This window comes from Eumetopias jubatus, unplaced genomic scaffold (genome assembly GCF_037043125.1).
Source record: "Eumetopias jubatus isolate StellerSeaLion01/CBP00866 unplaced genomic scaffold, mEumJub1_p1.0 scaffold_5, whole genome shotgun sequence".
Lineage (NCBI taxonomy): Eukaryota > Metazoa > Chordata > Mammalia > Carnivora > Otariidae > Eumetopias > Eumetopias jubatus.
The window spans coordinates 118,318,640-118,334,669 of NW_028274811.1; the positions used below are offsets into that span (position 1 = coordinate 118,318,640).

Sequence of the window (16,030 nt, forward strand, 5' to 3'; positions counted from 1 at the left end):
ATTCAGGATGATGTTAAGCATTGTTTACCCTGTCTTGTTTTTACTATTAACAATAATAGGGAAAACAGATTTTTTGGTGCAGAGAGGCATAACGGTCTAATCTAGCCCGGTGGGAAGCCAGTGAGGTCTTCCTGGAGGAGTAATCCATAACTCATACCTGGAAGGATGAGTAGGAAGCAGTCAAAAGGTAGAGAGTTTGGAAAGGGAATCCTGGCCCCCCATGTCTGATGAGGCAGTGAAGAGGGTCCAAGATTCTAACCATCCTGCTATTTATCAGGGAGTGCTGCAGGACTAAAGATCACGCTGGAGCTAATGTACCTCACATCTTCCAGTAAAGGAATTGCTGTGCAAATCAAGAAAAGATTATATAACATTATGTTTGGAACTTAAACAAGTGTTGTTCAATATCATACAAAATTCCTTCACTCTTAGTATTTGAATGGCCAATGCAACATTCCTGTCTCATTCAGTCTGCAATGGCAATTCTTGCTGATTCTACCTGTAGGACAAACACATACCTATGTCCATTATGTTTTCTAGTGTAGCCTTGCCTGAGCATAAATGCATGTTATTTTATTATTCTTATTTTCCTGTTATTTAACCTATTGCTTACCTATAGAGGATTATATATTTTTCAATGTGTATGGATAGATAGGTTATAAATTCTATTCCTTTCAGTTTTAATTAATAGAAAAAATGGTGCTAATATTTCTTACAAAGAGAGACATTGTCTGAAAAGCACTGACTGTACACTCTTGAAGATATAATTAGCTATTGGTGGCTAGTGGAATTAAGATGTATATTTTTTGATTCTGGACATGATTTTTAAAACACAAGAATATTTTGAAAGGTTTACTAAGATACGCTGTTACAAAACAGCAAAACCATAGAAGCTTAGGAGACCACAACTATTTATTGATTTATTTTCTGGTTACTGTGCTAGGCCTGTATGTTAGTTTTCTTTTGCTGCTCTAAGAGATCACCACAAACTTAGTAGTGGCTTACAACAACAACAAATATTATAGTTCTGTGGGTCAGAAATCTGGCGCAAGTCTCTCTGGACTAAAATCAAGGTGTTGAGGGGCTGTCTTTCTTTCTGGAGGGTCTAGGGAGAATTCGTTACTTTGTCTTTCTGATTACTAGAGGCTCCTACATTCCTTGGCTATGTCTCTCTTGCATCTCCATAGCCCACAATGGCATGTTGAGTCCTTCTCACTTTTAATCACTTTGACTGGACTGTGTAGTCCTAGGTCTTTCTCTGACTCTCCCCCTCTGCCTCCTGCCTCTACTCTGCAAGTCCCTTATGAATACCTTAGGGGCCCACCAGGATAATTCAGGATAATCCTCCTATTTTAAGGTCTGTTGATGAAAAACCATAATTCCCCTTTACCATACAACTTAAAATATTCACAGAACGAGGGATTCAGACATGGAAATCTTTTGGGGGCCAATATTCAGCCTCCCATAGCTTTTTGTATGGGAGCTCTCAACAGGATTGTGGTTCTAATTGGGATACCCTAGTCTATATCTTTCTTTCAAGTAACATTCTAAAGAAATACGGTCAAAAAGGATATTTATGCCTTATAAACTGCTAGCATATTTACAATTTAGTTATCCAAAAGAGTTGTATACCTCAACATAGGGAGGTACATTATCTCTTATAAATTAATCCTTTACCACAATGAGAAATTGTCTAACTTACTCTACTCCATGCCTGCACTATTTAAAAAACAAAAATAAAATTCAAAAATTGTCATGTTTTCTTTCCATTCTCTGTTTTCTGTAGATATATAACTCAAAGATTTCTTTTAATTTGTCATTCAGGTTGATGTGTGACATACTTCTTCCCTCCCTCCAAAATGTGAAAATATTTTGTTTTTCTTTCTGTATCTAGTCTCTAAGCCTTGGATTGTAATGCTAACAATTAAAAACTCAATTATAAGTAAGTACTCATTTAACTTCCTTTTTTGTATGTGTTCTTTCTTGTTTTTATTGAGTTCTGTCTATGTTAAATTCTCCCTTTGATAATTTCACTCTTTGTTATTTTTGTGGCAAGATTTTTGAGGGGTCCTGGTAGACATTTGTAAGAGACAGAAACATGACCAAAGGGAGAAGGAGAAGGGGCTCATTTCCTGTGTGTCTCTTGAGACGGGACATGGGAGATTGGCAGAGTTGGTGTTGATGGGACCCAACTTATGAGGTCATTTGCTACCTAGAACTTGATGATGACTGTAGAAAAATATGACTTTGTATTCCACAGCTTAGTACAGAGGAAAAAATATTGACCCAAATTAGCTATTAGAAGTTGATTTGACCATCAGTAACATTGCATTTCTGTTTTTCATTTGTCAGCTTCGAGGATTACACTAAGTGCTTAGGATATCTTCAAGTTTTAAAATCAGTGACTTCATGTCTTCATTTCTATTTATTCAGTAGTTCTGTGTATATTTAATTATTATACCAGCTTTTTAAAACATATTTATATATAAACACAAATAATAAAATTTGGTTTAAAAACATCCCTTTTGATAGGATAGGCTACTTGAGGAAATTTGAAGTAAAGAAATAACAGTGATAATATCTGCAAAAAAATTAGTTACACATGTGTACTGATGAATTCCCCTTGTGTGAGTGAACACCAATAAAGTATAGTGATCATGTCACTCAGATGTCACTTCTGATTTACTGTATTAGTTTTGCTTTGTGTCTCTTTCCTTCCACCTCAGAATAATGACAATATCTTACTTTTTTTCTAGAGCAAAACTGCCTGGTTTGAATATCTGCCCTGTTGTTTTAGCTGTGTGGCTTTGGCCAAGGGAGTGTTTCTCTGTGCCTCATATTCTCAACTGTAAAATGGGATATTTAATTTTTTTAAAGATTTTTTATTTATTTCTTTGACAGAGAGAGACACAGTGAGAAAGGGAACCCAAGCAGGGGGAGAAGCAGGCCTCCCGCTGAGCAGGGAGCCCTACGCAGGGGCTCGATCCCAGGACCCTGGGATCATGACCTGAGCCGAAGGCAGACGCTGAACGACTGAGCCACCCAGGCGCCCCTGTAAAATGGAATATTGATAGTATCTACCCTCTGATGTGTTGAGAATTAAGTAGGTTCATACCTGTAACGCACTTAGTACAGTGCCTGGGGAAAGTAAATGCTCAGTACTAACGAGCTATTATGATTCAGGAGTCACACAGTCTCCCAGACTGGATTAGAGACAGTGTGTGACACAAGAAAGACTGTGACACCACCTCCCACTCTTATCTCATGCTTCCTAGAAACACTGGAATAAAGTTGTGAACACACTGCAAAGGGGTTGACAAGGTGCATTTTCTTCTTTTTTCTCTCTATGGTAACAGGCAAGGAACAATCTGTGCTGAAGGATAGGTCAAAAGGCTTCAGATATTTTACTGTCAAGCCTGAATCTAAAGTCAGTTTATATTCATTGCCAGGAAGAAACTACCTAATCACTGCCTGGAATGTGCTTCAAGCCTGGCACTGACATCTCTGACGTACTCATGTGAGACTTGTAGGATCGGCTTTTTACCTTTCCAATTTGGGCTTCCAGTAGAGCCTGTTTATCCCATTTGTCTTCTCAGGACCTAATGGTGGGTCATTCAAAAGGAGGAACAGGGGAAAACATTAGAAATGAAAGCATACAGATCTTTCTTTACCCCACCTGGGAGAGAAAAGCCCTTCTTTCCATGGGTTTAAGTCAGCTTACCTCTACTGTAAGCAATCATAGTGTACAATGTTTGTGAGCCTCCTCACTTCAATGAGTTATACCCACCTGTTCAAATACCATGAGTTAGAGATGGGGTACAGAATTGCAGCTACAGTCCTTCCAACCAGCCTGATCTTTGGTTAATGTGACTTAGAGAATTCCTAATACTTAGTATCAATCCAGACAATGATACTGTTTACTTAATTTTTATTTGGGGTTTTTCTCTTCCTTAATTCATTTCAAAGGACGGATACATTGCTTCATATTTCTAAGGACATTTAAAGAAACTAGATTTCAGACATAAGAAAAAATAAAAACAATACTTTATGAGAGATAAGGTTTATAATGTCAGAAAGGTTCTTATAAAGCTTATTTTATAATTGGCATATTAGTTGTCAATGTTAATGTTAATATAACTAGAACTTTATGCTAATTATATTTTAAATAATTTTTCTCCATATGAAAGATTTGTTATTTAAGAACTGGAGGCAAAATCTTTTGGTAAAATTGTGAATTATTTATTAAATAAATAATTGTCATAATATATCTACGCCAGGCCTAGTGTAACTATGTCTTTCCTACATTCTTATGTGCATATATTTTAAATTATAAAATCCTTTACAAATTGAATACATGATAACTTGTGAAACTAATTTTATGTACAATTAACCAAATACAACATGACATAGCACAGCTAATTCCGTATCTTGACAGTTTTTAAATCATACCAAACCACCAAACCCAGCACAGATGTCACCTTCCCTATTAAGCTTTCTGTATTATCCCAGGCAGAATTTCATCTTCCTCTGACCTCTAGCAATTTCTGCATATACTACTCATGTTGCATAATTTCCATGTGTGTTTTTCCCTTATATTAGATTGTAATAACATTGAAAGAAAGATTAATTTTATTCATTTTATTTATCTTGTTAGGAAGTTAATATTTGTCAGTTAAGTATCTTTGTAGTGAGAATAACTGCCAATAAACAGCCTGTTGATGGTCCAACCCAGCCATAATAAAGGTGTGGATTCAGGGAGAGAATATTATAGATATAGGGAATATCAATCAGTCAATCATTTGGTACAAAGACATTTAAAAACATGATTTGTAATATTAAAAATATTTTAAGCTTAAATAGAAGAATAATAGGCTTAGCATATTTCCTTGAGGAGGGGACAGGTGAAGGATCAGGTTTAGGATGATTCAAGAATCTGGAAGATGGACTAATTGGGGAGTTGGGAAGAATTTATGTGAATTTTTTTAGATGTAATAACTATGTATTCTCCTGGCATAAAATTAATCTTTGTCAATATTCAATGACCTTTCTAAATGGAATATTATATTTAAAGATCAGTTGTAAGCTATTTTCATTGTGCATGTGCTATTGAGCATGTACTTACCTTAAATTTAAATAATAGTTACAAATTTTAATATCATGAGAGCAGATCTTAACAATATTTTTTATACTCTTTTTGTTCAGAAACCTCATTTAGTGTTTTTTTTTTAAAAACACAATTCTTAAAAACATCTTATAATATACCTCCCCCCCCGAAACCTCAGTTAATAGTTTTTAAAATATAACTCAGAGTGTAATTTCCTAGGCTAGAGGTTAGCAGTCAACAGTAGTAGATACCGTAAATCAATCATCTTAACATTTTCAATCCACATAGTTTTTGTCTAAGAGAGACTATAGTGAATGGGATGGCTCTAGGGGAGCAATTCGCAAGTCTGTTGCTGGAAAGCACGATTCCTGTTAGTAGCACACAAAACCATCTTTTCCTCTTCTGTTGGATTTAGTTCTCTGACAAAATGGCCAAACTTATAAAGTAAACATACAAAAAATAAATAAAGGGAATTCACATTTTGCTGCATTTACACTAAGACAATATTAGTAGTAGGATTTTGGTTAGTAGAACAATGCATCTTCCCTAGTGATAAAATACCCCACTCAGCCTGGGATTTGAGGTAAAGGAAGGCTTTCTTAATGACTTCCAGATTTCTGGACTGCCATGCTTGGGTGGTCATGTTCCTTACTAAGTTGTAAGAGATAAGAGAGGGGAAATGGATTTGGGAGAAGATGATGAGTTTAATTTTAAATGTCTTGAAGTTGAGATTCTTTTGGGATTTGAATAGAGATCTTTACAGGCAGAGACTATTATAAATATGGACATTTCTTAAAGCTAATAAGCTCCTATTGTCAACCTTCCACGCGTGAATTTCTGTGTGCCAAAAATATCTTGTACAACCTGCCACGCCAATTGTTAATGCAGCTGTTTGCTCAAATGTTGCTTGTCAATAAGGGCCCTCCTGAATACCTTTTCATTAAAAAAAAAAAAAGGCAGCCTTCCAGCACTTACCTCCACACTCCCTATCCTACTTTCTCTGCATTTTTTTCCTCCATATCACTAATCACCATTGACATTTTATAAATTGCACTTATTTTTTAATCTCTTTTAATCTTTAATCTCTTTAATCTCCCCCTCTCACCCACGTCATATGAAGTCCCTCCATGAGGGCAAGTGCTGTATCCCCAGAGCTGAATTTGTGCCAGACACATAATAGGTGCTCATAATTTTGCTGAATGAATCAGAGTACTAAGTCAATTATTAGTCCTTGAACATCTTCTATATATGGTGAGACTATTCACCATTAAAAAGAGTAAACATGTTTTTCCAATTAAAAAAAAATATGATTATATCACCCTCAGTCATGGCTCCATATAGGCTTGAAATGTAACAGTTGTACATCCACATATATAAAAATGACACAGCCATGCTTTCTCATGAGAAATACTTGCAAATATTTTTCAAATGAATGAATCCTTAATAACATTAGCCCTGAGTGGACTTCAGGATATCCAAATTCGTTCTCTTTAAAGTATTTTGAGCACTCCTGACAGAATGAAGTTTTAAGGCCAAGGAACAGACGAAATATGTAGGTACCATACGGAGAATATTAAAGGATAGTTGAGAAGTCCTTCCAAGTCTTTCACAATTCCTGTAATTCTTTGATTAGATATTCTGTTCCTCTGGGCTAAGGTCTGATTTAATGTCCCAACTTAGAATGGAAGTGCCTCTTGAAGGATGTGTATTTATTACTTATCCCTCTACATTAATTAGTTATCAAAATAATTTTGACAGTGAGGAATATCTGAGTGAAAGATAACAATGGACATCATGTCTACAAGTGAATGGAGAGGAGAGGGAAAGATAGGTCACTGCTTAGGAATCAACATTCTTCTCCTGATTGGATCAAATACCACGATGCCTAATGAGGAATGGCATGCTTTCAAATGCATTTATAAATAAACTTATTATAACTCTTATTGACTTTAGAATTAGGATATTTTTTGTAATTCATAATATATATCCTGGGGTGGGGCAGGTATGGATTTGATTAACTTGTCTCATTGTGCTTCCAGACTCTTTTATATCAGCTTTTAGCCCTACCATCCTCAGTGTGTCTGCTTTGGTCTCCAGTCCAGCTTGCCTTAAATCACAATATGACAGAAATTCCAGAAGAGAGAAAAGCAGCTTCTCTGGTTTTCCTTTTAAGAGTCAGGAGATATTTCCAAGAAGCACTCACGAAGCCTTCCCCACATACCCCCCATAATTTTACACCAATCATTGGCTGGGTTTCTGAGATTACCAGGTTTGTTTACTAATCTGGATCTATATGAATTACATGGGACTAGTGGACATACCAACAAACTTCTCTGTGCCATTAGCAAAGACAAGAAGTGGCCATAATTGGCAACCAGTGGGCTTGCTATAGGAAGCAAATAGCATTAGGAGCCAGGACTGCTTAATTAACTCCATGTTGATATGGAAGAAACTGAAAATATAAAATACACAAATAGACTTCTATACTATTTTATTCAAAAATACAAGCATATTGAATATTTAGATTATCAAGTGGGCAAGATTGCCCATAATCCTCATCACTGCTGATACCAAGAGTATAAAATATAAGCATGATAGAAAAAATGTTACTTGCCACAAAGACAAATTGTCACACAGGAATTTGAAATCCCCCTTGCAGCTTTTTACACATTAAATGCATATATGTGCTAGAAAGATCAAATAAGTCCCAGAATAAGGGTGATAAAAACTCAAAGAATTCAGGTACCTGGGTGGCTCAGTCGTTAAGCGGCTGCCTTTGGCTCAGATCATGTGGGATCGAGCCCCGCATTGGGCTCCCTGCTCCGCGGGAAGCCTGCTTCTCCCTCTCCCACTCCCCCTGCTTGTGTTCCCTCTCTCACTGTGTCTCTCTCTGTCAAATACATAAATGAAATCTTAAAAAAAAAAAACAAACCTCAAAGAATTCATCCCCAGTTTGTCTTTTGATCTATGACTATTTACTCAAAGCTTTAATCTTTTTAAAATTAAAACAGATGTTTTTGGTTTGTTTTGGTTTGATTTTGCTTACAGCTAGGCCAGTTCAACTATCCAGTTTATGATTTAGGATGGATAGGTTATAAGGATAAGATTTAGTTGAATGATCTAAGTAATGCTGTATTCATCTAATATTGAAGATATTTTGCTTGCTGATTTCCATTTATTTTGGGTAAACCATGATAGCAACAATAGATTGCCTTATCTTTATTTGAATTTTTGCTTCAATAAAGTTCCTCTCCCAACTCGTAAGGTAGTATGTTGGTGAAAAGACTATTGCTGAAAGTCTTTAATAATAGATTAGATTAGCCTTCTGCTAAACATGGAGACAGAAATATGAAAAATGAATGTGTCATTGGATTCCATGCTCCAGATGACATGGAATTTAGAAAAATGCAAAATGAAAGAAACACAAGCAGACAACAGAAGAATCCAAGTCAGCTTTTAAAAATACAATAAAAAGTACTCTGGGCGATGGGGGGAGATAGAGAAAGAAAGAGGGAAGGGAGGGAGGGAGAGAGGCAAGATCATTTGGAATTAAATATGGATAAAAGATGTTTATGGTCATGATTTAAATTAAAATATAACTCTGGTAATTAAAAATAGTGATTGAACTTCAATTTACACTAACATCGTACTTTTTTTTCTTAAAATTTGTTATTGAAGTATAATTGACATATGATGTTATATCAGTTTCGAGGGCATATAACATATTGTTTGGACAATTCTACACATTATTTGATGCTCACTGTGATAAGGATAGTCAGCGTCTGTCACCTTATAATGTTATTACAATATTATTGACTATATTCCCTATTCCGTACTTTTCATCTCCATGACCTACTTATTTTATAACTGAAGGTTTGTACCTGTTAACCCCTTTCATCTATTTTATCAATTTATAGCACAGTTTGAGGTAATCCATTTGGCAAGTACCTGCAGATGTCTTACTTCAGTCTGTGGGTTGCCATTAGTCATGTCCCTCTGGAAAATTTGGTAATTAAGCTTGGTTTTCCCATCAAGTTGTATAAAGCAATCATCTCTATATGTTAAATATACTAGCTGGCATAAGAAGACATGCTATATGCTTGGCCCAAAGCAAATAATAATAATAAATAATAACATTAATAAGCCCACATAATCCATATTTTTGCAAAAATATAGATTAATTAAATTTGTACTTGCTAATCTTAAGCCTCCATTAACAATATTAAGACATTACATATAAAGTTGTATCAGTTTAAAAACTGAATATCTGGATTTTATGGGAACAGCCAAAGACTGCAAATTAGAGAAATCTTATATTATTGAAGAAATTTATAATGAGTAATTTAAATTTTCGTTGTAAAATATTAACAACCAGAACAAAAATATGATTTAATCGAATGAATAAACATAATGCTAAATGTTTGAAATGTTATGCACTAAAGTTTCTAAGAGTGAATTCACAGAACCCTTAAAAACTTTTACATATCAAACAGACTGTCAGCCCCATGTAACAGTCTTCTCAACATCTCTGAATTTCCAAAATTAATTTCCAAAACAAAAAATCTATCTTTCTACATGGGCAAAAGCTTCAGAATTACTTAATTTAAAAATAAAGCTACTTCTTAAAAAATTAATATTTTTGAATACAAATTCTTTGTTGTCATGATGCTTCTAAGATTTAAAGCATACTTTAAAATTCAATGGTCATTTATTTATTTATTTACTTTTTGCCTACCAATTGAGTGGATGGTAGAGTACTTAATGTGATTCATTTTAAAAACTATTAAGAACAATGAGAATAAGAACTGTCGACATTTAATAAGTGCTTTTTTCTTTCAAGGAAATCTTCTAAACTACACATATTAAGTATTTAATTCTCACAATAACTGACAGACACTATTAATGTGCATATTAAATGATAAACTGAGGCATGGAGGATCACTGTGGGACCAATACCATTTCAACCTAATTTACCTAATTTACAATCCTGTTTATTAAGGTAAAGAGTTAACTGAAGATCAGATATTTTTAAGAAAAAAGCCTTGTTTAAAATCTTATTTATTTATTTAGTAGGCTCCACACCCAACTTGGGATTTGAACTCATGACCCTCAGATCAAGAGGTGCATGCTCTACTGATTGAGGCAGCCAGGTGCCCCCAAAATGTAACTTAAAAAAAAAATCTCATATAAAAGTAGCATAAGAAGGAGAAAAGGCTCCAAATATGGTTTGCTCACTGTGTAATTACAGATGACAATGATGGCTAAAATAGGAGAGAGAGCAAATACAAAAACGAAAACAAAAGCTCTGGCTATGTGTGAGTAGAGTGGAAAGACAGACCTTACCATATATGAGATTAATACCTGTTTTAAATCTTTACTGACCATATAATTTTAGACAAGTTTCTTAGAGAACATCTTAAGTACCATAGTCTTTCTTGTGTGTGTCTCATTTTACATATGAAAGTAAAACAGAGATGGTATAGGCTTAAACCATGGTCAGATTGAAATGTAAGCAACTAGAACAGACTTTTAAGAATCATGCCAAGAAGGCTGAATACAAAATTCTGGTTGATTTTATTTTTTTTATTTTTTTTTAATTTTTTTTCTTTAAAGATTTTATTTATTCATCTGAGAGAGAGAGAGAATGAGAGATAGAGAGCACGAGAGGGAAGAGGGTCAGAGGGAGAAGCAGGCTCCTCGCTGAGCAGGGAGCCCGATGCGGGACTCGATCCCGGGACTCCAGGATCATGACCTGCGCCGAAGGCAGTCGCTTAACCAACTGAGCCACCCAGGCGCCAGAATTCTGGTTGATTTTAAAAACATGCAAACAACAACAAAAATGGCTTTTTTAGTGGCGGTCAGAGTTAGAAATCAATTTTACCATCATTTGGTTGATAGGCACTGTGCTAAATGAGGACTCCTGTTCGGTCCTTATTTTCCACAAAACACTTCTTCCAATTCTATCTTTTTTTTTTTTTTTTTTTTGAGAAGCTGTGTTCTTTTGTGCCATAATGCTTTTTGCACCTTTTTTTTTTTTGGTCTGAAATAAATGCCTTCCTCTCCCTCTATGTCTAGTTAATTGTTAATAATCCTAAAGATTTAGTTCTGGATGCCAATGTTTAGTTCTTATGATGGATCAGAACTATACTGTTCTTTGTCCCCACTGCTCCTTTCTGTCTGTGAATATTCATCAAGGCACTTTCACCCTGCAGGACGATGTTTTATGGCCAGTCTTCTCCCCTCCTTTTATGAGCAAGGAGCACTCTTTATTTGACTTTGTTTTCACAGAGCCAGGAACAGCTTCTGGGACATCGCAGGTGTTGAATAATTTTTGAAGAAGGAAAGGAGGTACCAACAGAGGAAGACCAAAAGAGAGGAAGAAAATTCTGTAAGGCAGGAAGTTGAGTACATTTCAACTCAATCAATATGTCTTAATTCCATTTTTGATGTAATTAGCTCATCTTGATTGTCTTAATTCTTCTGTATACTACCCATAATTTTAAAAACAAGTAAATTTTCCTTATGAATTAGGGACAATATGATTAAATCCTGAAACATTTCATGGGCCTCAAGTGGACAAATCTGCAGCAACTCGGCCCTTCTGGAAGGTGGGCCTGAATTCTGTTTGAGCGAAAACAGCAATGAGGGGGACAGAGTGACACTTTTAGTACACATGTATGGCTCCCCCCAATATTGATTTGTCCTCCTTCAAAGGATTTCTGCTTTTGTAAAGCTTCCATTAGTTGCACAAGATACCACTCAAGAGTTCTTGTTCAGGCATTTTCCTTCATAGGAAGAACCCATCCCAGAGTGCAGGAGGCCTAGTCTTAGAGAAAGCCATCATGACAACCCTCCACTCAGACATGGAGACCTATAGTGAAGAAAATCTTTTATTTTAGTCTGCCTCAGTATTCTCCCCTTTTTATCCTTATTTTTCTTTCCTCCTTTCTTTCCTCCTTGCAAAAAATTATTATCAATTTCCACTTTGTGATTATTGATTTATATTGTGCCAATATACTCTTTTGGTCTTCTGGGTTTTGATTTACGTATCTGCAGTTGCCCTTTGACATCAGGCTATTAGACATTTGGTGAGAAATTTAATATTCTAATTTAAGATATAGGGTAATATACTTGTGACTTCATTGTATAATTTAAGCAGAAAAAATCTGTATACTCAGATACTGAACCACTTAGCAGAAAGTGTGGAGTAATGCAAAGTGAGCATTTGAGTATTAACTTTTAGACTTATACATGTGGGAGACTAGTGACGAGAGTGTTATTATTGAAAATGAAATTACCTTCCCCACATTAAGTTATTAGACATAGTTTATTCCTAAAAAGGAGACAACTAAGTATAGAGCTTAAAAAAAGAGGCCATATATGTGGTACAATCAAGGTGGCATTATACAGATCAGTGCTAATAGAATCTTAGATGAGGAGGAATAAGGAAAAATGAGTAATTCTACAGTTAGGATGATAGAAACAATTCTGGTTTCTGTTGGAGAGAGGATAGTATTGACCTCTTAGGAGAGAGCTATTCAATTGAATAGAGCCACAATGAAATCGCAGCATTCAGGTTCTACTGCTTATCCACCTCTCATTATACCACCGTATCAAGTTACGAGGAGAATGCAGTTCAATTTTATTTTCTTGCCTGAATGAAAATATCCTTCAAAGTAATTTTGTCTCAGGGCTTTCAGTCATACTTAATTACAATAACCCTTAAACCAAGAGAGGGATCTTAACAAATAGAATGGTTATTTATCATTTTTATAACTGTTTAACGATCTCAAAACAAGTTGATTTCTGTGTATGCAAGGTATTACTGCTCCAAGAAACAGTCTTCTGCATTACAACATTGTTTAGTTGATGGTAGGACAACCATCATTATATATACAAATGTATTCTATAAAGAAAATCATTTGTCGTGTGTGGGTTAGTTTTTTGAGGCCACCCAAAGCTACAGTCAGTAGAGCCTGCTATATGTTAGGAAACATGTTAGCTTAATGATGACATTTCCTTCATTCATTGCGCCCTTTGGTTTCTGCGGATGAAATTTCTATAAAGAATTTGATACGGTTCCACAGGTAGAACATTAGGGAATGTAGCAGAGTATTCAAAGGATCAAAGGAGAAAATGCCCATTTCGTGTATCATAACTCATGAATTTATTGGTCAGTTCCATTGGATGGACCCTTAAATCTGACAATTCAGTTTTAATTTACCTTTTCATTGCCTTTTCTCTCAAATATTCTTCCCCTGATGAATTTTTGTTCAATTAATTTGACTACAATACACAGAAGATTCTTCTGACAAGATAATTACTCTGGATTATTTCATAAGATATTTTTAGTTTATATGGCAGAGAAAGAAAGCAAGCTCTTAATAAATACAAATGTGTAACTCCAGTGTGCCTTACAAATCCCTTTATGTTTTTTTCCTGCTGTCTTTTCTTTCCTTCCCTTCTGATACAGATTAATAACAGATGTAACTCAGGCTGCCACCTGTCCCTTGTTTATTTGAGATAATTCCTTTTTATCATCTCATGTTCCTTACTACTGATAATTATGGAAAGTTTATTTTAAAACCAGATTGTCTGTGAAATATGATCTTTTATGAAGAGTGAAGATAATGCTTGGTGTATTTGCTCTTACAAAATGGAAGCTGCTCAAAGGAATGTATAGCCAGGACATAATTAATTGCTATCGTAAAAGTCCAGCCTTACAACAGCCCAAGAAAATGTACATTGACTTTTTTTTAATGTGGATATGACACTTTTAGTAGGATAGGTGTTTGGAGTTGGAGGTAAGTTTCCTGTGGGTTCATCCATACTTCATTTTCTTGTTCAAATATTTATATTGAATGGGAGATGCATTTGTGAGGTATCAGAAAGGTATTAATCATTTAAAATATCTTTATGGAGCAGTATGAAGTTAAATTAACTAGATGTTTTAAGTGTTGATTAATCAACAAATTACCTTTTGTCTGATAGGAACAATTTTACTCCATATATGATTGGGTCTGGCGATACAGATGGTCAGTGGTGAGGCCGTTACTGTTACCCAGATGCCATATGTCTTTGTACGTTTACAAGTAAAAAGTTGCTCTAACCCATAGACATAGTTGGAAGAATACACAGTACCTAATAAAAATTAAACCAACCTACATAGAAATTGGAACAAAACTCAAAAAAAAGAAAATAGGAAGAGATCTATATAAAATACATGTTCAGCTGCTTCAGAGCTTTACATCCTTTGTTATGTCACTCCCTTTGGGACTCAACTTCTTCATCTGTAAAATAGAAATCAAATTGGTAGGATTAGAGACAGTGTTTAGCAGACACCTTATAAAAAGTATCTGGCATATGATTGAATACTCATAAATAGTCATTATAAGTTTACTAAAAAGTGCTTGAATAAATTTAATGTTTTCAAAATTTAAATTATGAACTATGTAAAATGCTATTAGAATTTTTGCAGGAATAATTTATATTCTCTTACTTTTCTGATTTGAGAATACTTAAGGATGGCTCCTCTAAAGGTAGGAATTCCAAAGTAAATCTTATATTTGTAAATCTTTTTTTTTTAAGATTTTATTTATTTATTTGACAGAGAGCGAGACAGCAAGAGAGGGAACACAAGCAGGGAGAGTGTGAGATGGAGAAGAAGGCTTCCTGCTGAGCAGGGAGCCCGATGTGGGGCTCGGTCCCAGGACCCTGGGATCATGACCTGAGCTGAAGGCCGACGCTTAATGACTGAGCCACTCAGGTGCCCTTATATTTGTAAATCTTATGCTACTTTCAACATATAGTCAATCTAGAAGTGAAGTGATATAGAGATTCCACCGTATATCACAACTCACTACATAAAATCACTCTACAGAAAGAAAAACAAATCTGGACATAGCAAGTATTAAATTATTCACCCTAGGTTGATTAGAATGTTGTTTAAGGAAAAGCTATCGAGATACTTAAAATGTATTCATATGAATTTGTCCCTATGAGTAAAGCTATGTTACAGTACAGTATCCTCCTATTCAATCTTACTCTGTTGTGCAACATACTCTTCCTTTCTTCAACTTCTAGTTTTACATGGTCCGTCACATACCTTAAACAGTTTGCTTAATCAAATTAATTTTGCCTTTTACTATTTGTCCATTCAGAAAACAAAATGTCAGCAATGGTGTTAGGAAATCATCCAATTTATATGAAGTGTGATTTATACAAGAGTGTTTTTCACTTATTAAGCTATTTTTATTCTAAGGTTATCTGTAGAAAGGAAGTGTGACACTTCTTTTGGTCTTTTTGTCACTTTCACTTTGACAATTCTCACTTTCTTAATATTCCAAATCACAGGATTCATCTCAAGGAATTACCTTTGTGGCTGTTATTTTTACCCAGATATTCATTCATAGTTTCTAACTGCTGTGTGTGTGTGTATGTGTGTGTGTGTGTGTGTAAAAATCACTTAAATTTAAGTCACTGGACTTTCCCAGGACCTTTTCTGTGGTATCATTCTGCTGATGGGTATCCAGAGAAAGAGATACCCATCTCTTTCCCAAGAAACAGAGTCTAGTAGATTAGGAGGACACTATGGCATATTTATGAACCCAGAGTATAATAGAATAAGAAAACCACAAGATGTGCATGATTGGGTGTACTGCAGTACACCCAATTGTGAGGCTTACTACCTGGAATTTGTGTCAGACTCCATAGGTTTAAGGGCATGAAACCCAACAAGACTGCTATCACTTCAGATGCCAGCCACAAATTTGGGGTCCCCAGGCCACCTGCACTTCTGATTAACTGACCGCAAATCCCATGACCGCCCTCAGGTTTGATAATTCACTAGAAAGACTCAAAGAACTCAAGAAAGTGCTATACTCAGGATTACAGTTTCATTATAAAGGATACAAATCAGGACCAGCT

General features: G+C 35.2%; 1 protein-coding gene across 1 annotated transcript in view; it reads left to right on the top strand.

The window, feature by feature from the left end:
• The window catches only part of HCN1 (hyperpolarization activated cyclic nucleotide gated potassium channel 1), a 401,226-nt gene that overhangs the window by 95,534 nt on the left and 289,662 nt on the right, over positions 1-16,030 (top strand). The gene's annotated exons all lie outside the window — the stretch shown is intronic.